This window comes from Acinonyx jubatus, chromosome E2, assembly GCF_027475565.1.
Source record: "Acinonyx jubatus isolate Ajub_Pintada_27869175 chromosome E2, VMU_Ajub_asm_v1.0, whole genome shotgun sequence".
Lineage (NCBI taxonomy): Eukaryota > Metazoa > Chordata > Mammalia > Carnivora > Felidae > Acinonyx > Acinonyx jubatus.
The window spans coordinates 38,605,371-38,627,999 of NC_069396.1; the positions used below are offsets into that span (position 1 = coordinate 38,605,371).

The following is a 22,629-nucleotide window of genomic DNA, read 5'->3' on the forward strand; positions in this document are numbered from 1 at the left end:
CCTGCGTGAGACCCCGGTTGTATATACAACAATGAAGGATTTAGTGTCTGCTCTTGACAAATACAGATATGTACCCTGTGTACTGTGTGATACAATGCATAAGCTCGTCTAAGCCTTAATTTCCTCTTCTGTTAAGTGGGGGAGACATCCCTAACCCCAGGCTTGCTTAGGGGTGATGTGAGATCACAGGGGGGCTGTTAAGTGACAGCAACTTGTGCCCCATCCATGTACATAAAAGGTAAAACCTCAAAAGGAAGGTGGGGCCTCCCAGCTGGGGGCTGAGGATGCAGACCTCAGACAGCAGGGGGAGGGACAGATGTGGGCCCGGACCTCCAACTTCAGCTCTGGTTTTAAATGGAATAAAATAATCCCCCGAATAAATAACCCCTCTATGAGGCAGGTCCCCTTGTGAGGTCACTCCTAGTAACAGATCTCACCACGGCACAGAGAATGTTCTGCTCCCCCTATCTGGGGATGATATATACAGCCAGCTAATGCAAAATGAATTTTCATGTTATTTTTGCTTATTTTTTAAGTCCATTGGGTGCATCGCGGCTGATCGCTGTTCTGACATTTTTCTTCCCTCATTAAGAAAGATGCCCCTGGTGAGTTACCTGTGTCGGGCTCAGAGCAGAAAATAAATATCGCTGGCATCCACTTTCCTGTGCTCTCTGGGTGTAATTAAGAAAAAGGCACCTGCAGGAGACAGAAAGAACAGGGCAGAAAACGGCCAAGTGGTTACCCTTCACAAGAACTTTAAAACCATGGTCTTTAAAACCATCCGAATGTCACCCTTCCATGACCTCCTTCCTGACCTGTTGGGGCCTCCCTCCACCTTTGCACCCTAACGCTATTCCGTTCCACTGTGGTTTGCTTTCCTTTAGCATATATATCTCTTATCCCTGCGTGGTAGACAGCCCTGTTCTTCCCTCTGTCCAAGGTACCTGATTTTCTTTTGGGACCCACAGTTCCTGGGAACCCCATGCAATCTGGGTGGAGCCTGCCTGTGCCCCAGGAGACAACCAAACCAGGGCAGTCAGACTTGTCTCAGGACTTGCCAGGAAATGCTTCATGAAATACTCTTGGGCTGAAGCTTAGCCTGGGGCCATGGCCATTTTGACTTCGGGGAGAAATTGTCTTGAGAAGGAAGCCAGACAGGGGTGCCTGGCTGGCTAAGTCAATAGAGCATGCGACTCTTGATCTCAGGGTCTTGAGTTTGAGCCTTACGTTGGTGGTAGAGGTTACTTTTAGGAGGAGGAGTGGGAGGAGGAGAAGAAACTGGACTGCTGAGCCTCTCATGAGAACTTGGGACCCGGTGTCCCATGTGTGCCCTGGATCTGGAGCCTACTGGATCTTGCAGACAGGCATTATGGGGACCCTCCCATCTTGCCTCACTCTCACTGTGCCCAGCCACTGCCTATGGTTCAGGGAGCTTGTCATTGGGTCCGTCTCCAGAGGAGGCAGAGCTGGCACCTCGGGCTCAGTGCTCAGAGCTGCAGCTCAGGAGCGTTGGTAATGCCCTGGCTTCCTGTTTTACAGCCAGAAGTGTTCCATAAATGGCACAGCTCCTTCAGTGAGCTAAGTCCCCACTTCCTGCTGGGTCTGACGCCCCCACCAGTGATCTCAGAACCCAGGGTGTGAGACGCATTTCATCCCCTGGGCCAGCCGACCTGCTTCAGGGCCACATTTGCCACCTTCACCTTGGGCTTTTGTTCTGCATCTCTGCAGAGGGCTCGCATGCCAGGGTTTCTCTTTCTGTTCTGATCCCACTGCCCCACTTTGGGCCCCTTTCCCCTGTCTTGTCTTGTCCTCTTTCCTCTATAACCTTTAGTCATGTTCACCAAATTGTGAGCATCTATGAGGCACCTGGTGTACACAGCCCGAGCAGAGGCTTCCCTGACAGCCTGTGTGACTTGAGTTCCCGCGGTGTTCTCTCTCAGGGTGCCCCATTCTTTTCCTATGCAGCAATTATCACCCTTTACCATTGTTTTTTGTAAGTGGTTTTTTGTTTACTGGATTCACTGCTGTCTCTTCAGTTGTTCAGTTCTCAGAAGACGGAAACTTTTATTGTTTTTCGCCTTACACTTAAGTCAGGGACTGGCACACAGGACCCTCAAGAAACATCCGTGGCATGACCGTGTGGGTGAACGTGAGGGGGCCGGGCCCTGGCCCTGGTGCTGAAGCACAGCATTGCAGACTGGGCCTGAGGCTGTTCCCACAAGGCTGGGCATCAGGTGGGCAGAGTGCTGTGGGGTGAGGGGTGGACCCAGGCCTCCAGACAGCTGTGGTGTGGAGTGTCCTTGTGCAGACCAGACCCAGAGCCCAGAGCCCTGAGAAGACATGAAGCCTGCTGGGTGGACATGCTCACTGGGTAAACTCTTGTGGCTGAAACACAGGGGATTTCAGAGACATGTAGAAGTGGGAGAATGGGGAATTCTGTTCACTGTTCGGTCATGTTCATCTGCTGATTGCTCTCTGGTCACAGCTCCCCAAGGAGAAAGGCAGCTCCCTGGGCCCCTGGGGCAGAGGTGGGCTGTGATGCCTCTGGTCTAAACTGCATCATTTGGCACAGGGCTGCTCTGCATGACAGGTGACTAATAATGCTTCTCCCCCACAGGAAATGGCTTGTGAGTGCCCAAGTGTCCTATGTGCAGTGCCCAGTTTCAGGTCTGGGGTTAGTGTGGTGGGCAGAGTAGCCCAGTGAATGACCTGGCACCCATCCAGCATGACTTTATCCAACAAAGGAGGGTTGATTTTATCCCAAGGGGCCACCTCAGTGGTCTCTAAATGTGCTATTCACACCTCACGGCTGGCCCCAGGGGCCCTGCACATGAGGCTGGTTCTAACTGGAGGGGAGGTGTAGGTCATTAGGCTTTGGTCTGAATTGCAGCCTTACCACTTAGTGGTGAGCGGTGTGGGCAAGGTCCTTGACTTTGCCCAAGCGCACTTCCTGCACCTGAGAAAACTCTTGTGAGGCATGGGGGGGCTTGTCGACACCTGGGCCCACAGTGAGGCCATCTCCCCATGGCTACCCCCCGCCCTGGGCTCGGGGCTCCTCTGCCTCCTCTGCAGCTTTGCCTCCAGTACAGCAGGTAGCAGCCGCCCGTGCCAGTGTCTGTAGAGCACGCATTCTCGGCCTCCCTGCCCGGTTGTGCTTCCTGGACGGCAGGGACCTGGTATGTCTGGATGCTGTCCTTCTTCCTGCTTTACCACTGAGGGCCCAGCACTGGGCCTTGTGCATGCTTGGTGCTCAGAAGGCATTTGATGAGTGAGTGGTGTATAAATGACTAATAGGAATTCAATCCATGTTAGCAGAAATACCAAACCGCTTTGCTAACTTCCCCCAAACTACCTGCCACCCTTCATCAGCACTTGGCCCACCAGCAGGGAGAAGGGCCTTTACCTAGTCTTGGGACCCGCCAGCCAGGAGAGCAAGGCCCACCCTGCTTAGCGCCTCGAGCCACAGATGCAGGACTGATGGTGCCCTCAGAAGCTCACACTGGGCCTCCTCAGGGCCCCATCTGTAGAGGGAGGTCTTTCTGTAAGCAGCTGCAGTGGAGCCCAGAGGCTGCAGGGGCTCCACGCCCCCTGCCTTCTGTGTTGGCCAGTAGATGGGGAGCTAGTGACCAGACCCAGCTCCCTCTCCCGCACATGTGGGCCAGTACTTGGAATCTATGACGCCTGATGAAGGCTGCGTTAGCCAGGCTCCCAATGGGGAGCCAGTCTCTGCCATTTGCAGGGGCCAGGCAACCCTGAAAGCCAGGGCTCCGGGGGCGAGGAATGAGGTTTCGACTTTAAATCTGGCCGTTTCATGTCACTCCAGCCCCGTTCCCCAGAAATAAGCTGGTCCAGTCTGCCATCTTTCCAGACAGTTCTTGTTGAAGCAGAAATAGTCCAAATTCTAAATGTCTAGACACTGACATATGGGGTTTCTTGATATTGTTTTCATACAGGAAAACTTGCTCTGAAAAACACAGCTACACACAGCCACTCACACACCACCGGCCCCACGCACAAAATCCTGATTTTCCAAATGTTCAGAGCCCTTCCTGAACTTGCCTGAGAGATGATGTCATCAGAGTTTGTTACTGGGGAGTTTTAGAGATCTTTCTTTAAACACACACACGTGCACAGGCACCCCAACACACACAACACTGACAATTTGTCTTCTCTCATCTTCCCAACAGCAGGGGGGTCCAGCCCTTGAATATGTATGGGCCTTTGCTGCATGCTAGAAAATGAGGCACCTGAGTTCATGGGAGCTGTGAACAAAGGGCAGACAGCCCAAGGATGGGAGACAGGTGCCCTAGACAGGGAACCAGGACACGACACTGGGAAGTCTCTTTAGCTCATTTTGTTCATCAGTAAACTGGGAATAGTAGTTCCTTCCTTGCTTGCGAGATGTGAAAATCTCTGCAGGAGATTGGATAAACAGAGGTTGCCGCTGTGACGTTGGAGATGGGAAAGCAGCAAGAATGACCATCTGGGCTCTGGAACGAGCTGTCTGTGCTTGAATCTTGACTCTGCCCATTGCTAGCTATGTGACCTTGGTGGAGCTACTTAAACTTTCTGTGCCTCTGGCTCCTCAGCTATAAAGTACTGACAACATGAATAGCTGTGACCTCATCAGGTTTTCGTGAGGACCAGATAAGTTCATAGGAGTTGGCTGGTCCATGCGGAGGCGCTGACACCCAGTGCCTGGTGTGCCATAATTACTGCCTCCTCCCAGTAGGGTCCCTCTTTCTACCCAGAGTCTTCTCTAGGACATGGCCCTCAAGCCTGGGCCTCCCAAGGGTCAGGAGAAGCCTGGGCCACTTCCACTTGTGCAAGCGTCCAGTATATTAAGTCATAACAAAATGCCAAAGCAAGGTTACACAAGTTAAGGTAAACTGAATACATTTACATAAAGCAATTCAGTGGTTTTCGACAGACCCACAGAGACTCCCTGGAAACCCTCACTGGACACAGTGGCTACACTATGATGTTCGTCAGGAATGGATGGCCTGGGAGAAAAGGTTCTCCTTCCCTTTGCCCTAGCCTGCCCTTAACAGGCCCTGTCTTGAGGTATTCGTGTATCCCATAAATAGGAAGAACAGAAATATCCCTGACTTCCAGCCTGGGCAGAGGCAGAGACTAAGGGCTGGGGGGTCCGGAGGATGGCTAGTGCCCAGCTGGGAACCTGCATTTCCCTGGAGCATGCTAAGGTGCTGGGTGGCCTCAGGGAGGAAGCAGGTGGGGTGCCCTGCACAGCTGTGTGCGGAGGGGCCATGGGGGGGGCAGCCGGAGCAGCCACATCAGGCAGGCCATGGACTTGTTGCTGGACTGGCCTCCTTGGGAAGCACCCCCTCCTCCCCAGTCACCCCAGGGTTGTCCAAGAGCCTGGGGAGGATGATTTAAAATGACTTGCAGCTCGGAGCTCCTGGCTGGCTCAGTTCGATAAGCATCCATCCAACTCTTGGTTTCGGCTCAGGTCATGATCTCGCAGTTTGTGAGTTAAAGCCCCACGTTGGGCTCTGCGCTGACTGCATGGAGCCTGCTTGGGATTCCTTCTCTCTCTCTCTCTCTCTCTCTCTGCCCCTCCCCTGCTCACACACTTTCCCTCAAAATAAATAAACAAGCTTAAAAAAATAAAAAATAAAATAAAATGACTAGCAGCTTAAATGACTCCAAAAAGTTTCTATTCCCAGTGTGTCCCCATGCTCCCTGGGATTGAGTGACAGGAGTTCAGTTTTACAAATCTAGCCAACACCCAGCTCCTGTGGTGGCAGGAAGCTCCAGCTTCTACATCTGCTTCCTCCCTGGTTGGCCCTCTCCCTGACTCCCTGGGACCTGGGGTGTTCTCTGTCTGCATGATCTGCTCTACGGGTGTCTTGGGGCTCAGCCAGGAAGTTCCTGGACGGCAGGGTCGGAATCTGGTTCTCATCTTCTTCCCAGGACCCCCACCTAGTCCCTGGGTTCCTCAATCCTGGCTGTGCATGGCTGTCACCTGGGGGGTGGGGGTCTTTAAAATGCCAGCACCTGCTTCGGCACCCCCCCACCCCCAATGCAGAACAACAGTGCATGTCACCCCAGTCAGGCCCAGGCATGCCTCAGTTGCATATTTGACCTGCACGCCCACTACGGAACCTAAACCCAGGCTGGGGGCTGCTTCCAGAAGGGTTCTGAGAAGAGGATTCAGGTCCAGAGAGGTAGCTTTCCAGCACAGCCACAACAGGAATGCCAGCAGGTGACAGAGACTCTTTGCACCGTGAAGGCTGTGAGTCTGATCAAACAAGATTTAGCTCCAAATCCAGCCTGCTTTACCCAAGTACAACTGTGGGCCAAGTGCTTGTTCAGGCATTATCACCTCCCTCCTTGCCACAACATACCCATCTTTTTGAGTGTATGGGGCCAGAAGGGCTCTATGTTAGAACAGGGAGCATCAGGCTGGCAGGGAATCCATCCCGGCTTGTTCCCAGGGAATTGATCTTTATGCAGTGGCTCGAATGCCCATACATCCTTTGGTCCAGCTTGGAGTTTCCTAAACTCAAGCACACATAAGTTTTACTGCGCAGAACTGGGAGCCTGGAACTATACATGCTGTGCCGTGGGTGATTCCGGGGGCCTTTAGGGTAACACTGACGTGTGCAGAACTCTGCGGTGACTGGGGGCGGCAGTCTGACAGCCCGGCTGCAGTGACCTGCCCACCTCCTGCTCCCCATGTCATTTCCACTTGGCTCCCTTCTCTCTCTCTCTCTATCCTCGGCCATCAAGACTTTCTCTTGTCCCTCACCTGGCCAGATTTGTTCACAGCTGCAGCCACAGCACCTACAATTGTGCCTGGGGCAAGGTTGTTTCCTGATGAGCATTTGTTGTTCTTGACAAATGCTGACGATGGCAGGTGCTCCCAGAGCTAACAGTGAATTTGGGTGGATGGACGGGACAGACGGTCAGCTCAGGACCCCTGTGGGAAGTTCTGGGGATGCCCTGCCCCTGCCCTTCAGCATTCGCTGTTCCCCCCATGCAGCTGAGCCCGTGCCTGGCGCTCTGCTTGGGGACCCGAGATGGCCTGGCCGAGGGGGCCTGCTGTGCCTGTGTGCAGAACAGGTGGGAAGTGCCAGCTGTTGCAACTCAGGGAATAGCCTCCAGTCGATGACAAAAGAAGCTGTGGATAAATAGCCCAGTTCCCTTGTCCTCTGGATGGGCTGTGTCCCAGGTCCCCGCAGTAGGACTGCGTGCGTTCCTCCACTCTGGACTGGCCTCCTTCCTTCCGCTTCCCTGCCTCACAGTGCCAGCCTCCCACGGACAGTGCCTGGAAGAACCACCCTTGGCTTAGTCTACCCAGCAGCCTTTCAGTGAAGGAGCCACCCAGGGCGAGGGAGGCACCCTGAGGCTCTAATGACTGCTTGTGGGGAGCCCATCCCTAGGAGGACAGTAGTGACCTGGTGGTTCCCTTTGCTCTAGTGTTGGATCTCAGGTTCCTGGGGAAAGTGACTCCTTTGGCTTCCTGGCTTGGACCCACAGACAAACTGAACAAGGTGAAAAAGTTGTCATTTGGAAAAGTCTTGTGTCCAAAGGCTGCAGGGGGATGGGGCTTGGGAGAGACAGGGCTGAAATGCCTGGAGAAGCCAGGGAAGCCGCTCCTTCCGGAACAAACTTCCCAGCCCGGACACAGGTGACAGCCACCCGTGGGAGCAAAGAAAGTTTCGCTGCTCCTCCCTCCCAGAGATATTTCCAAGAGCTTTATTTTTCTCGCCAGTTGGCTAAGAAGCAAAAAAGGAACAATAGATTCAAGCTGAAATAATTTGCATTTATGATGAACACAAGGAATATCTACCTTGCATTTTCCTAAAAAAGAAAAATTAAACCCCGTTTTTAATTAACTGATAAACTATTAATCAAATTTTTGCAATGTTAGGTGACACATTATTCATTTAGATAGAATGACTGTGAACTTAAACTAATCAAATCTGATTTGCCCACATAGGCTTGATTGAAATACATTTTAACTAGCATATACAAAGAGAAAATCTTGGATTTCTTACCTAATCTTCAGAGTATACTGCTGAGTTAATAAGGGCAGTTTTTTTTTTTTAAATGAGACCACCATTTCTTCATCTGCATATCAAAATCAAGAGGAACTTAATTGCAAAACACATATTCCTGAAATCTAATCATTACACTGCTTTAGGGTATTTTATTGAAGCATGTTAAATTATGGACAGAATATTAATGATGGAGCTAATCAAACCCAATTAGTCACTTCTAACAATAGTCACATAAATATACAAGTCAGGTACTAAAGTACTGTAGATATGATGTAAAATTGTTAAAATATTAAATGTATGGGATATTTATGAAATATCCATGTAGAATTTAAAGCCAAAAATTATCGGATAAGTCCCTTTAAAGAAAACAGGTTTGTCAGTGTCCTACGATATTTGTCTAGAATTCATAAGTTTTCACCTATTCTCCAGGTACATTTGAATCCAGGGGATTAGTGAGTCTATAATCAATCAATCAGCAAATTCTAATAAGATGACTTACCATATTCATGACCCAGTATTTCACTCCTGCATCCAGAGACTTTTTTCAGTCTTTTGTTTTCTGACTTTTTCAAGGCCTGGTGGAAGGGTAGGTCTGGAGTCTCGGGGCCTTGGGAAAGCTGATGGAGGGCTGGATAGAGTGCTCTGGGTCCATGGCGTTTCCTCCCCACCCCATCCCCATCCCCAGGGTGAAGCTAGGCAGGACAAGGCAGGGAAGCTGCTGTCTGGTGGACCTTCTCCTCCTCCCATTGGGGAGGTGTCAGGAAAGGATGCTAAGAGGCCCAGGAGAGTTCCAGCCGTGGCCTGTGAGGAGTCTTGGTGGAAGATTCCAAGCCCGGGAGCTGGACCAAAGCAGGTAGGCAGCACCAGATATGGGAATCCCCTCTGCAGAGACCTCCCCCCGCCCTGTTCCCTTCCAAGTGTGGCTGCATGGTCCCAGACCAGCACCCACACAGGCCTGCATGGCAATTTCACCCAGGGCTAGCTCCCAGGGCTTCACTAGTCAAGGAAGCTGTCAAGCTTCACAATTCACTTTACTGGCCCTCGTCCTATCCTAGTGTCCCATCCAGACCCCCGCTTTCCCCTCTCCTGTCCCTCTTTCCAGAACGCTGCCCTCCTGCCTCTCATGCTGGAGTCTCAGTTCTGGGCAGACAGTGGTCCTATGGCACAGGTCCCTGCTCTGGCCAAACATCCCAAGTGACGCAGTAGAGCGATAGTAGCCGCTGTCCCCCCAACCCATGCATCTCCCCGTCTATCTATCGTATAAACCAAGGAGGAGCATGTCCTAGACCCTGTGCTGGACCCTCCCTAAACTCGGGGAGCACAGAAACGAGGCAGAAGTTGTACTGCTTTTTCCTGTACATCACGCATGTTCCTGCTACAGATAACGGCATCTCCGTTTTCCTTCAAAGAGCCCCTCTGCCCCCACTTTGAGCCTCTAAGGTTTGGGGGCTGCTCCACTCCCTGGAGTCACAGTGGGCAGATGACCCAGGCCTGCCAGTAGTGCTCCACCCTTCATCCCTGTGATAGGCTTCTGGATGGGAATGTGATCTGGATGTAATCTTGGGGGTTTTGCTGGAACTATAAGGAAAGAGAACCCCTTTTCTGCTGGGGCGTCCTGGGAGCAGAGGCTGGGGCCACAGCACACACAGAGACTAACGCAGAGGGGAGAACAAGTCCCGACGACATTGTTTGAGCTCCCCAATTCCGCTGTGCCCGAAAGTCTAGTTACCTGCGCCAATAAGTCTCCCCTCTTTTTCTTTTTTTTTTCCCTTGGCAGGTTGGAGTTGTGTTTCCTGGCACTTGCAACCCAAAGAGTCACGGTTAATGGACAGGAGAGAAACAGAAGAGGTACAATCTAGACGCTCAGATGAGGTAGTGTGCGGTGTCAGCAGCAGGACACGGCCTTGCAGCTTCTGCAGCTTGTGGGACAGGAAGGTGGACAGAAATCAGGCTCTGGTTCTTGACTGACAGGTCACCCCCGGGTGCCCCTTTGTGATCTGTGAGGGAGGACAAGTGGAGTAAACGTGGTCACCCTGCGAGAGAGGGGGTCATGGTGTGGACACATTGAGCATCATTGTGGCATCCAGGGCCCGGCATGTGGCTCAATGAACAGTTGCAGGTGTGCACAGGTTGATATATTCTAGCAAGTTTACATGCCAGACTAGTACTGAAGATACAAGCTCCTTCTGGCAAGAATCCCCTTCTTGCCTGGTACCCATGGCTCTCCGCGGATGGCCCCAGGCATACTCCTGCTGTGGTTGCACCTCTGAGTTTATGAGTGCCCGAGCACCTTCCCCAGCCTCTGGAACCCTCCATCCCTCTGTCTTCTCCTTCCGCGAGGCCCAGAAGGACACCTCCTCCATGAAGCCTGCCCTTGGATCTGACTTGTTTTTATGGATCTCTCATGACCTTGGCTTTCCATGCCTTGGAGTGGGAAGGGGAAATCTTGGGGCAGACGCGACATCCACGTTTGGGTGGAGGCAGCAGCGGAGACTGAGGGTTAGACTACAGATGCAGAGTTAAAAATAAAGAGCTTAGCAGAAGCCAACCACCTCCACCAGAGATGAGCAGGGGAATTTGCAGCAGGGCCATGGGACTCCTCACAGGACATGGAGTTGTGTTCACATCATGCACTTCTTTGTTTCTTTTTAAGTATTTAAAAATGTTTCTTTATTTTTGAGAGAGAGATAGAATGTGAGCGAGGGAAAGGCAGAGAGAAAAGGAGGCACAGAATCTGAAGCACACTCTGGGCTCTGAGCTCTCAGCGCAGAGACCAACTCGGGACTCGAAGCCATGAACCATGAGAGCATGAACTCAGCCGAAGTTGGACACTCAACCGACTGAGCCACCCAAGTGCCCCTCACTTCATGCACTTCTAATCTCTATGGACAGGGCGATGCCCTTGACCTGAGTGTAGGCCTGCAACCCAGGTCTCCTACCAGACCATGAGCCCCCAAGGGCAGGCAAGCAGCTGGCCTGTTTCTATCAGCCTTCTGGTGACATCAGGACTGTTGGTTGGCGGACAACTCCAGACTCTGAGAACTTTCCGGAGGCTCTGAGACCCCAGTCTCGTGTTTCCCAAACCAGGCTCTAATTGAGATTTAGTTTGGGGTCAGCATGTGGCCTACATTTGTGGGCCGTTGGTACAACTTCACACCAGGCTAAGTTGCCTTTTTGTTTGTGTATTTTTGAATAATTTTTAAAAAGCAGATGATAATCATAAATTCATGAAAATCATAAACACCAGTTAACATTATTCTTTTTGCCGTTTCTGTCTCACACATAGACGCCTGATGCCAGGCACCGTGTGATTTCCAGGTAGTGAGTGTCCTTCTTCATGTTTCCTTGGCCACATGTGTAAGCATCTCTAGGAATCATCCAGAAGTGCCATAGCACCTTTGCCTTTGTTCTTTATTGCCAAATTTACATTCCCACCATAATGTGTGAGGGTTTCCCCAGACCTTCTCTGACCCATGGTATCATTAGGCTTAAATGTTTTTTCTTATCTCATGGGTATGAAATAGTAGCTCATGGTTGCTTTAATGTGTATCTTCCTAATTGCTAGAAGCCCCATGTGCCTTTTCAGGCAACTTTTAATCCACCCCATCATCACGCTGGTCTCCTCCCTCCCAAGACTGGGCTCCTGTAGGAGGCACAGCTGCTGTGGGTTTCAGGTAAGCAACTTAGCCTCCGTGTCCTCGTCTGTGAAAAGGACAAAACAATGGCTAATTCATGAGGTTTAGACAATGCAGACCAGCTATTTCAGCCTCGTAGGGTCCAAAGCTGATGAGTGGACCACAATCTGTCTTACTTCTGCAAGGAATCAGGCCTGGGGTGACACTCTCATTTTTGTCAAGAGGAAGGGAATCTGCATTGATGAGTCCAGGGTGCCATTTCAATTCAAGCAGAGCTTCTCTGAAGCTGGGGTAGCAGAGAAAAGTGAGAAGCCACTTCTCCCTGCAGGAAGCTGAGGAGGAGGAGGTGGGCAAGGAGGAGGAGAGCAGGAGCCACATTCAGAGTCCCATTTTGGGGGGTTGGAGAACCTGTGTGCTTCAGGGTCCCCTGCTCCCTGTTGGCAGGCCTCCATCTGTTCTCCATATAGCCCAGGAAAGTGGTCTTTCCTACCTGGGGGCCTTGGCAGATGTATGAAGGGGAGGCAGAGCCCAGGGTCAGGTCAGGCTGACACCACCAAAAGGAAGCATCTGTTGTAGGAGACATACCTGACAGATGATTTATTTCTGCCCTAAGTTCCCCAACGGCCCAGCCTTATCTCTGCTTTGCAAGGCCTCCCAGGCCCCAAGGCAGAAGAACTCTGCTTCACTCAAGACAGCAGAGAACCATCTAGGGGACTGCCTGAATTTCCTAGAAAATTTTTCTGGGAACATCCTGAAGCAACCTGTTAGCCATCAAGGCACCAACAAATTACCTGAACTTTTCAACTACCCGAAAAGCAGTAGCAAATCACCTTCAAAGGCACTCATTTCAGAGTTTTGGCAAATACGTCGTACACTTGTCTAACCAGACCTAAACCTTCCAAAATGCATGAGTTCTATGGGCTTTGATCCAATTAGTTGAAAACATGAAATTGCAGTTTTTCCCAATCAGTGAGCAAGAACACTGACCCACATCAGGGAAGACCAGCATTCCTTGGCTGGGTTTTAACAGAAACTATAGTTGGTAGACAGACTGGAAAGTGAGCACATGATTTAGTGATGCCTGTTCCCCATTTGGATTCACATAGCTTTCTGAAGTGCCTTTTTAGTTATCAAAACCATGAAGCCAAGTATCAGGAACCAGGCTTCCGAATTGCTGCCTCACAAAGTGTTCATCAAGATTTTCGAAAATAATGAAGAACAATTAATCACATTGGCACTCACTAGGAATATCATAATTAATATTTGGGTGAGAGCAAAATGATTGTGTTAATACATATATTATTTTAAATGTTGTTTATCTTGTCTTTGTAAAATGTGTATTTTGTGTGTGTCTTGTTACAAATGAATGAAATAGTACCATAGGATACAGCAGACCCAGAGACAAGGACCTGGGTACGGGTTGGTTGTTCATCTGGGTGGTGGTTTCAGGAAGTGGGAGGGAGGCCATGGGGTAGGGAGACAGAGAAGGATGCAGTAGTAATGGGTTGGCCCACTCCCACAGAGGCTGCGTGAGGCTTCATGAGGAATGCATTCCAAGCATCCCATAGAGAGATGGGGAAGTTGGGAAATTGTCCTTTGGGACACTTTCCTTCTTTGGTTGAGAGTTGCTCTTGGGATGTTAACTTTTTGCCACTTTCAGGCTCCCCGAAAGCTTGGGTGGTGCTGGAAAAGCCTTTAGTCTGACAACCCTTGGTGGTGGAAGCTGTCATCTGTGTGGGAAGGAACCACCCTGTTGCCAAACTCAGCCATGGGCTGAGGAGATACGGGGTGGCCATCTACAGTGTTCGCTAAAAGCTCTGTCTGCACTTATAAATATCTGACTGAAAACATGCACCTAAAACTGAATGGAGATCACTAACCCGGAGACTGTTCAGAAGGCCATGATCAACCAGTGACTGGGAACCACTGGTCTTTGAATCCAAACTCCACCCTTGTTATTAACAGCGAACGCATGCCTTTGCTTTAGGTGGCACATGGCAGCAAGATGGCGGGACAAATTTCCAAGAAGAGGAAGTTTGCGGCCGGTGGCATCTTCAAAGTTGAACTGAATGGGTTTCTCACTCGGGAGCTGACTGAAGATAGCCATTCTATAGGTGAGGTCTGAGTTACACCAACCAGGACAGAAATCATTATCTTGGTCACCAGGATGCAGAATATTCTTGGGCCAGTGGATCCAGGAATTGAGTGTTGTGGTTCAGAAGAGGTTTGGTTTCTCTGAGATCAGTGCAGAGCTTTATGCTGAAAAGGTGGCCACAAGAGGTCTGTGTGCTATCACCCAGGCAGAGTCTCCACCTACAAACTCCTAGGAGGCCTTGCAGTGCGGAGGCCTTGCGGTGCTGTGGCGTCCACTCATCACGGAGAGTGGGGCCAAAGGCTGTGAGGTTGAGGGGTGTGGGAAACTCCGAGGACAGAGGACTAAATCCATGAATTTTGTGGATAGCCCGATGATTCACAGGGGGAACCCTGTTAACTAGTACTTTCACACTGCATGTGCTGCTGAGTCAGGGTATGCTGGGCGTCAAAGTGAAGACTGTTTTTCCCTGGGACCCAAGTGGTAAGACTGGCCCTAAGAAGCCCCTGCCTGATCACGTGAGCATTGTGGAACCCAAAGATGAGACACTACCTACCGCTCCCCTCTTGGAACAGAAGGGTGGGAAACCAGAGTCACCTGCCATGCCACGGCCAGTGCCCATAGTGTAACAGGGTCTTGTTGGCAGCCGGATCTGGAGTCTGGATATGGCTTTGTAAATACTTTTAATAAAATCTTTAAAAAAGAAAAAAAAAACAGTGAAAGCACACCTGTCCTTCCTGGCCACAATCCACCCCGTTCCCCTGGCACCTAGCCCAGATTATTTTATGGGTGAACTCAGTTAAATCGTTAAGGAGCAGACAATAACCATGCTGCTTAAACTGTCCCGGAGCACGAAAAAAGACCTACTATGTTCCTAGACAGAAAAGCTTGCTATTGAAATTATGGTCATTCCCTTTGTATTACTCGTCAGATTTGATGTCATTCTAATCAAATGAAGAGAATGTTGTTTTGTCAAAATGTTATGCCTTTCTTTTAAACCCTCTTGAAAGGCACCCCTTAATGCCTTTGATTTCTATTTTTTTTATTTTTTAAAAGTTTAATTACTTTTGAGAGAGACAGAGCATGAACAGGGGAAGGGCAGAGAGAGAGGAAGATATAGAATCTGAAGCAGGCTCCAGGCTCTGAGCTGTCAGCACAGAGCCCGACGTGGGGCTTGAACTCGTGAACTGAGAAATCATGATCTGAACCAAAGTTGGATGCTTCACTGACTGAGCCACCCAGGAGCCCCTGAATTCTATTTTTAATCCACTTAATTTAGGTATAATTTCCATACCCACAAAAAATACTTTAAGCATCCACTTAAAGCATACAATTTGATGAGGTTGGCAGATGTATGCACCTCTGAAAGTGGCCCCACAGTTGAGACAGAATATTTCCATCACCTCCAAAGGTTTCCTCGCGCCCCTTTCTCTCCACCCTTCCCTCTCTCGGCCACAATCCCAGCAACCACTGATCCATTTTCTGTTAGCAGGGATCAACTTGCTTTTTCTAGATTTTACATAAGTGGAATTATGCAGTATGTGTCTGGCATCTTTTATGCGGCACAATTATTTTGACATTTGTCCATGTGGTTTGTTCATGTTCATGACCAGATAGTTTTCCATTGCACAGATATACCACATTTTGTTCCCCTGTTATATCATGTATGTTGCTTCCAGGTTTTGACTGTTGCAAATAAACAGTGAATATCTGTGTACAAGTCTTTGTGGGCATGGATCAGTTTTCTATTGCTGCTGAAACAAATTACCACAAATTTAGGGCTCAAAACATTAGCCATTTGCTATCTCACCATTCTGTATGTCAGAGGTCTGGGTACAGAATTGCTCATTGGGACCCTCTGCTTAGGGTTTCCAAGGCTGAAGTCAAGGTGTTGGACATCGTTGGGTCTCATCTGGAAGCTCTGTGGGGAAGAATCCAAGTTCATCTGTTTCCTTGCAGCTGTAGGGCTGAGGTCTCATTTCTTTGCCAGCTCCCAGCACAGGCCAGCCTTTGGGCTTAGAGAATGCCCCCTGGCTCTTCCTCATGGCCACCTTGTCTCAAAGCATCAAAGGCACATCAAATTTTTCATATGCTCAGAATCTCTCTGACTTCTCTCCTGCTGCATCTCTACTGACTCCAGCTGGAGAAAATTCTCTGCTTTTATGAGTTCATGTGATCATATTTCCCCGTATGATACAGGATGATCTCCCTTAATTACATTTGCAAAACCCCTCTTGCCATATTCATAGATTCCAGGGATTAGGGTCTGAACATCTTAATAGGTCATTTTGTCTACCACAGGTTATATGTTTCAGTTTATATTGAGTTAAATACCATAGTGAAATGCCTAGGTTGCAAGGTAGGTGTGTATTTAACTTTACAAAAAAAGAATATACCAGTTTATATTCCCACCAGCAGCATGTGAAAGTTCTATTTGTTCCATATCCTTGCCAACACTTGGTATTGTCAGTCTTTTCTTATTTTAGCCATTCTAAATACGTAGTTTCTTTTGCATTTCCCTGATGACCAATGATGTTAAGCACCATTTCATTTGATCCTTGGTCATTTGTATATTTTCTTTTATCAGTTGTCTATTCAAATATTTTGTCCATCTTTTTGATTGGGTTATTTATCTTTTTATATCTGATTGTAAAGTTCGTTCTGTGTTCTGTGATTAAATGCTTTGTGAGATATATGTATCGAGTCACATTCTAGTCTGTGACTCAACCTTTTTATTATGTTAGAGTGACTTCCTAAGAGCTAAAACTTTTAATTATGATAAAGTGCAGATTATCATTTTTTCTTTATCATTCATGCTTTTTGTATTTTAAGAAATCTTTGCCCACCCTAAAATTACAAAGATTTTCTCCTGTGTTTTCATCTAGAATTTTTATCACTTATAATTTTACATTTATGTCTGTGACCCATATCAAATTAATTTTATGTATGATGTGAGTTAAGGGCCAATGTTCTTATTTTCTAATGGATGCCCAATAGTTACATTTGTTGAAAACTTCCTTTTTCCTTACTAAATTGCCTTGCCATCTTTGTCAAAAGCAATTGAAAATATATGTGTGTGGGACACCTGGGTGGCTCAATCAGTTAAGTGTGCGACTTTTGATTTCGGCTCAGGTCATGATCTCATGGTTGGTTAGTCTGACCGAGTTGGTCCCTGTGCTGACAGCATGGAGTCTGCTTGGGGTTCTCTCTCCCTCTCGCTCATTTCCCCTCCCCCACCTCACAGATGTGTGCACTCTCACTCTCTCTCAAAATAAATAAGTAGACTTAAAAAAATATGTGTGGATCTATTTCTGGACTCTGTATTCTGTTTCATTGTTTGTCCTTTTGCCAATACCTCCTTGTGTGATTAATGCAGATTATAGTATGACTTGAAATCAGGTTGTGCAAATCCTCCAATTTTGTTTACCTTAAAGAATTGCTTTAGCTATTACAGGTCATTTATATTTCCATATGTGTTTTACAATTAGTTTGTCAATTTCTATAAAAAATCTTGCTGGAATTCTTACAGGGATTGCTTTTAATCTATAGATAAGTTTGGGGGGAATCGACATTTCAACTGTATTCAAACTTCCAATTCAGAAATGGTGTGTTTTTCCATGTAATCAATGTTCTTTACTCTTAATTGTAGAAGACTTTTATGTCTTTTGTTGTATTTACTGCTAAGTATGTTTACTGATGCCATTTTATTTCACTTAGCACAATACCCTCTAGTTCCATCCATGTTGTCACAAATGGCAATATCTCATTTTTTATGGCTGAGTAATATTCCATGGTATATATACACCACGTCTTTTTATCCATTCATGTATTGATGGACACTTAGGTTGCTTCCATATCTTGGCTATTGTAAAAAGTGATGCAATAAACCTAGGGGTGCACATATCTTTTTTAATTAGTGTTTTTTTTTAATGTTTTATTTATTTTTAAGACAAGAGAGACAGAGCATGAGTGGGAATGGGGCAGAGAGAGAGGGAGACACAGAATCTGAAGCAGGTTCCAGGCTCTGAGCTGTCAGCACAGAACTTGATGCGGGGCCCAAACTCACAAACTGTGAGATCATGACCTGAGCTGAAGTTGGACGCTCAACCGACTGAGCCACCCAGGGGCCCCTGAATTAGTGTTTTCCTTTCCTTTGGGTAAATACTCAAGTGGAATTACTGGATCATATTGTATTCCTATTTTTAATTTTTTGAGGAACCTCTCCATACTGTTTTCTACAGGGGTCACATAAAATTACATTCCCACCAACAGAGCACAAAGGTTACCTTTTCTCCACATTCTCATCAACACTTATTATTTCTTGTCTTATTTCTTGTCTAGCCAATATCACTGCTGTGAGGTGGTATCTCATTGTAGTTTTGATCCGATCTGCATTTCTCTGATGATTAGTGATGTTAGCATTTTTCATGTATCCATGGCCAGCTTTATGTCTTCTTTGGAGAAATGTCTATTCAGGTCCTCTGCCCATTTTTTAATTCAATTGTTTGTTTGGGGTTTTAAAAAAACATATTGAGTTGTGCGAGGGTTTTTTCCCCTATATTTTGGATATATCATTTGTAAATATCGTCTCCCATTTGGTAGGTTGTTTTTTCATTTTGTTGATGGCTTCCTTTGCTGTGTAAAAATTTTTACTTTGGTGTAGTTCCAATAGTTTACTTTTGCTTTTGTTTCCTTTGCCTCAGGAAACATCTAGAAAGAAACTGGTAGGGCCATTGTTAGAGAAAGTACTACCTGTACTCACGTCTGGGGTTTTTATGGTTTCTGGTCTCAAATTTAGGTCTTTAGTCCACTCGAGTTTATTTTTTGTGGATGGTCTAAGAAAGTGGTCCAGTTTCAGTCTCTTGTATGTAGCTGTCCAGTTTTCCCAACACCATTTGTTGAAGAGACTGTCTTTTCCCCATTGCATACTCTTGCCTGCTCTGTCACAGATTAATTGACCATCTAAGCATGGGTTTATTTCTGGGCCTTGTATTCTGTTCCATTGATATATATATGTCTACTTTTGTGCCAGTATCATACTGCTTTGATTACTGCAGTGTTGTAGTCTAGTTTGAAATCTGAGATTTCCAGCTTTGTTCTTTCTCAAGATTGTTTTGGCTATTCAGGGTCTTTTGTGGTTTCGTACACATTTTAAGATTATTTGTTCTAGTTCTGTGAAAAATGCTGTTGGTATTTTGGTATGGATTGCATTAAATCTGTAGATTGTTTTGATTAGTAAGGACATTTGAACAATATTAACTCTTTCAATCCATGAGCACGGTATATCTTTCCATTTGTTTATGTCACCTTCAATTTCTTTCATCAGAGTCTTATAGTTTTCAGAGTTTTGAGAAAACTAGCTGTAGCCACCATGGGCTTACTAGTGGGTGGAGCTGGCATTCTTCCTGCCAATTAGCCACTGCCACAGCTGCAAGGGCACCAAAGGGCAGGGCTTGCTCCATGGACAGCTAGCTAAGAGGTATTGTTGTAGGAACTATGGGTGCACTGTTGTGGGGGTTATCTTCCCCTCTCCCCAGGGCAGGAGCTGGTTTGGAGAGGTAATGGATGGGGGCTGCTGCAAGGTGTGGCATGGTAGTAGGCACTTTTGAGGGTCCTGTCCCAGTGGCAGATGGGTTGGGTGGAGTGGCTCTACAGGGGAGCAAGTGGGAGGCACCTGCTTGCTAGCAAGGTGGATGGAGAATGTTAGAACTGGCTCCTGCAAGCGTCCAGGTATCTAGGCTCTGGAAGGGCAAGAATGCTAAAGGCAAATGCTCAGTCTATGTTTATCGAAATGATCATTTGTTTTATTCTGCTAATATGAAAAATTACGCTGATTGATATTTAAATGTTAAATATCTTTATTAGATTTTGCTGGTTTCATAAGATTAGTTGGGAAATGTTGACCTCTTCTATTTTGCAAAAGTGTTTATGTAAGATTGGTGCTATTTCTTCCTTGCAATGGTAGCAATCACTGGTGAACCGTCCAGGCCTGGAGTTTTCTCTGTTGGAAGGTTTTAAACTACCAATTCCATTTCATTAATAGATATGTAGGACTATTCAGGTTTTGCCATATCTTGTGTTAATTTTGGCAAGTTGTCATTTTCAAAACAATTTTCCCATTTCTCTTTTTATCTTGATCAGTCTAGCTAGATATTTATCAATTTTGCTGATCTTTCCAAAGAACCAAAAGAACCCCTTGTGGAGTAGACACGAGCCCAACCCACAGAGAAGAGCCCCGTCTCCCTGGCCCCAGAGCTTAATGCAAAGCCCCCAACAGAGCCCAGCCCAGATCAGCCAATTTCCAGCCAGCCAGCCTGCAGATACAGGAGAGAGAATAGGTGATTGCAGTTTCCAGTAACTGATTTTGGAGGTGTTTTTTTTTTTTTTTTTGCTTTTAATTTTTTAAAATTATTATGTTTATTTATTTTGAGAGAGAGGGACAGAGTGTGAGTGGGGGAGGGGCAGAGAGAGACGGAGACACAGAATCCAAAACAGGCTCCAGGCTCTGAGCTGTCAGCACAGAGCCCAATGCGGGGCTCGAACCCATGAGTGTGAGATCATGACCTGAGTCAAAGTCGGACGCTCAACCGACCTGGAGGTGCTTTGTTAAGCAGCTATGGCTGACTGATACAGTTTATAGATACTTCATTTAACCAGTTTTCTATGGATGGACATTTAGCAAAGTGAATGATTCCAAACAAAGGTTGGCTCATCTTTAGAAAGCACTTCTAGAAGACTTATCTCTAGAAGAATTGTAGAGTCTAAGGGTTTGCACATTTGAATATTTTAAATAATATTCTTGAATTATGCCCATCAAAGCTATGCTGATTCACATTCCCACCAGCAGTTTGTAAGCATCTATGTTTCCTCACAGTTCCAACACTAAAGGTTAAAACATTTAATTTTCATCACTCTAATAAGTGAAATATAATATCTATTTAAATTTCCCTGAGCACTGGGTGGCTTAATAGTTTCCATGTATGCATTTCTTCTCTGAATTGCCCCTTATGTTCTTTTTTTCTTCTATAAAAATATTTTTTTCTTTCCTGATTGTCTGTAAGAGATTTTTATATATTCTTCATGTTACCCTTTTATCTGCTAAAAATATTACAAATATTTTAATTTGTGACTTCTTTTTAAACTTTGTAGTTTAAAAAGATACTTTATGGTATCCTTTGTTGGAGAGAAGTTTAAAGGACAGTTAAATCTGTTCATTTGTTTTTCTTTATATCTACTAGAGTTCCCTAAAAATGCTTTTCCCATCCAAAAAGTTCCTAAAAATTCTATCATATTTGGGGTGCATTGATGGCTTAGTTGGTTAAGCGCCTGATACTTGATTCCAGCTCAGGTCATGATCTCATAGTTCCTGAGATCAAGCCCCGCATTGGGAGTCTGCACTGTTAGTGCAGAACCTGCTTGGAATCGTTTCTGTCCATCTCTCTCCTCCTTCCCTGCACGTGCACACACACTCTCTCTCAAAAATAAACAAACATTAAAAAAAACAAAATTCTATCGTATTTACTACTATTATTTTTATAATACTTTTTATTATTTTACATCTTTAAATCATCTGACATTAGTTTCGGGTTATTATTTTGAGTGAAGTATAAGGTTCCTTTTCCAAACAATAGGTGATTATTCCAACAGTGTTTATCAAATACTCCATTATTACTTCTTTAATTTGAAATGTCAAATTAAAACTAAATTTATGAGTTGTTTCTAGAATTTCCATCCTATTCCACTGAGGTCTCATAGTCTTCTGACAATACTGTGCTGTTCGATTGCTAATGTCTTAAGCCATATTGTTTTTTGTGCAAAATACTTCCTAGTGCTCTTCAGACATATTTTTTATTCTTGGTATTTGCACTTCCAGATGAACTTAAGAATATTAACAAATTCATAAGAAAATCTATGTGGATTTTGTTTGGGATTGCATCAAATATATAAGTTAATTTTTTTATGTTTTTATTTATTTTTGAGACAGAGAGAGAGAGACAGAGCATGATCAGGGGATGGGCAGAGAGAGAGAGGGAGACACAGAATCTGAAGCAAGCTCCAGGCTCTGAGCTGTCAGCACGGAGACCGATGCAGGGCTTGAACCCATTAGCCATGAGATCATGACTTGAGCTGAAGTCGGATGCTTAACAGACTGAACCACCCGGGTGCCCCATATATAGGTTGATATGTAGAGAATCATAGTCTGACAACGTTGAGTCATTGCACCTGATTTACATCTTGATTTTTAGAAATACTTAAAAATTATTCGGTTTTCTTCAGGTAGGTTTTGCTCAATTCTTGTTAGCTTTAGTCTTAGAGTTTGTTTTTGTTGTTCTGAAGGGACTCTATTGACATGAAAATCTTTTATCTGATATATGAGGCCAAAAATAAGGTTAATAGCATTTATGATGTGATCCCATTTTTGTAAAGAATATCTGTATATATGGATATTTGTATGTACAGAAAATCTTTGAGTATAATTGCTCATTTCACTGTCTCTACTAGGTTGATCTCTTTTGGGGTAGGAGCCATTGTTTGATGACTTTATATGTAACACAGAGAAGCTGGCACATATCAGGAGCTCAAAACACGCTTGTAAAATGAATGAATGAATGAAATAAAGGGATATTGAGTGACCTACATAGAAAGGATAATTATCTTTTCCCTGACTATATGGAATTATGGATTTCCTTAGCTTCTTTCTGCTTTGCTGTATTTTCTGATTTTTCTCTTGTGATCATGTATTATCTTGTACTTTAGAAAAATAAAGAAGATGATTTTCACTTGGAAAAAGAAGAAAACCATAACGAAAGAGCACCATACTATGTATCTCCCTTAATACTTGTAATATTTTAAAATTACAAGTAAAATTAACATA

At 46.1% G+C, this 22,629-nt stretch overlaps 1 pseudogene; it reads left to right on the forward strand.

Moving 5' to 3' along the window:
• The first annotated feature begins 13,667 nt into the window (after positions 1-13,667).
• LOC106975735 (40S ribosomal protein S3-like) lies at positions 13,668-14,441 on the forward strand (annotated as a pseudogene).
• The last annotated feature ends 8,188 nt before the right edge of the window (positions 14,442-22,629 follow it).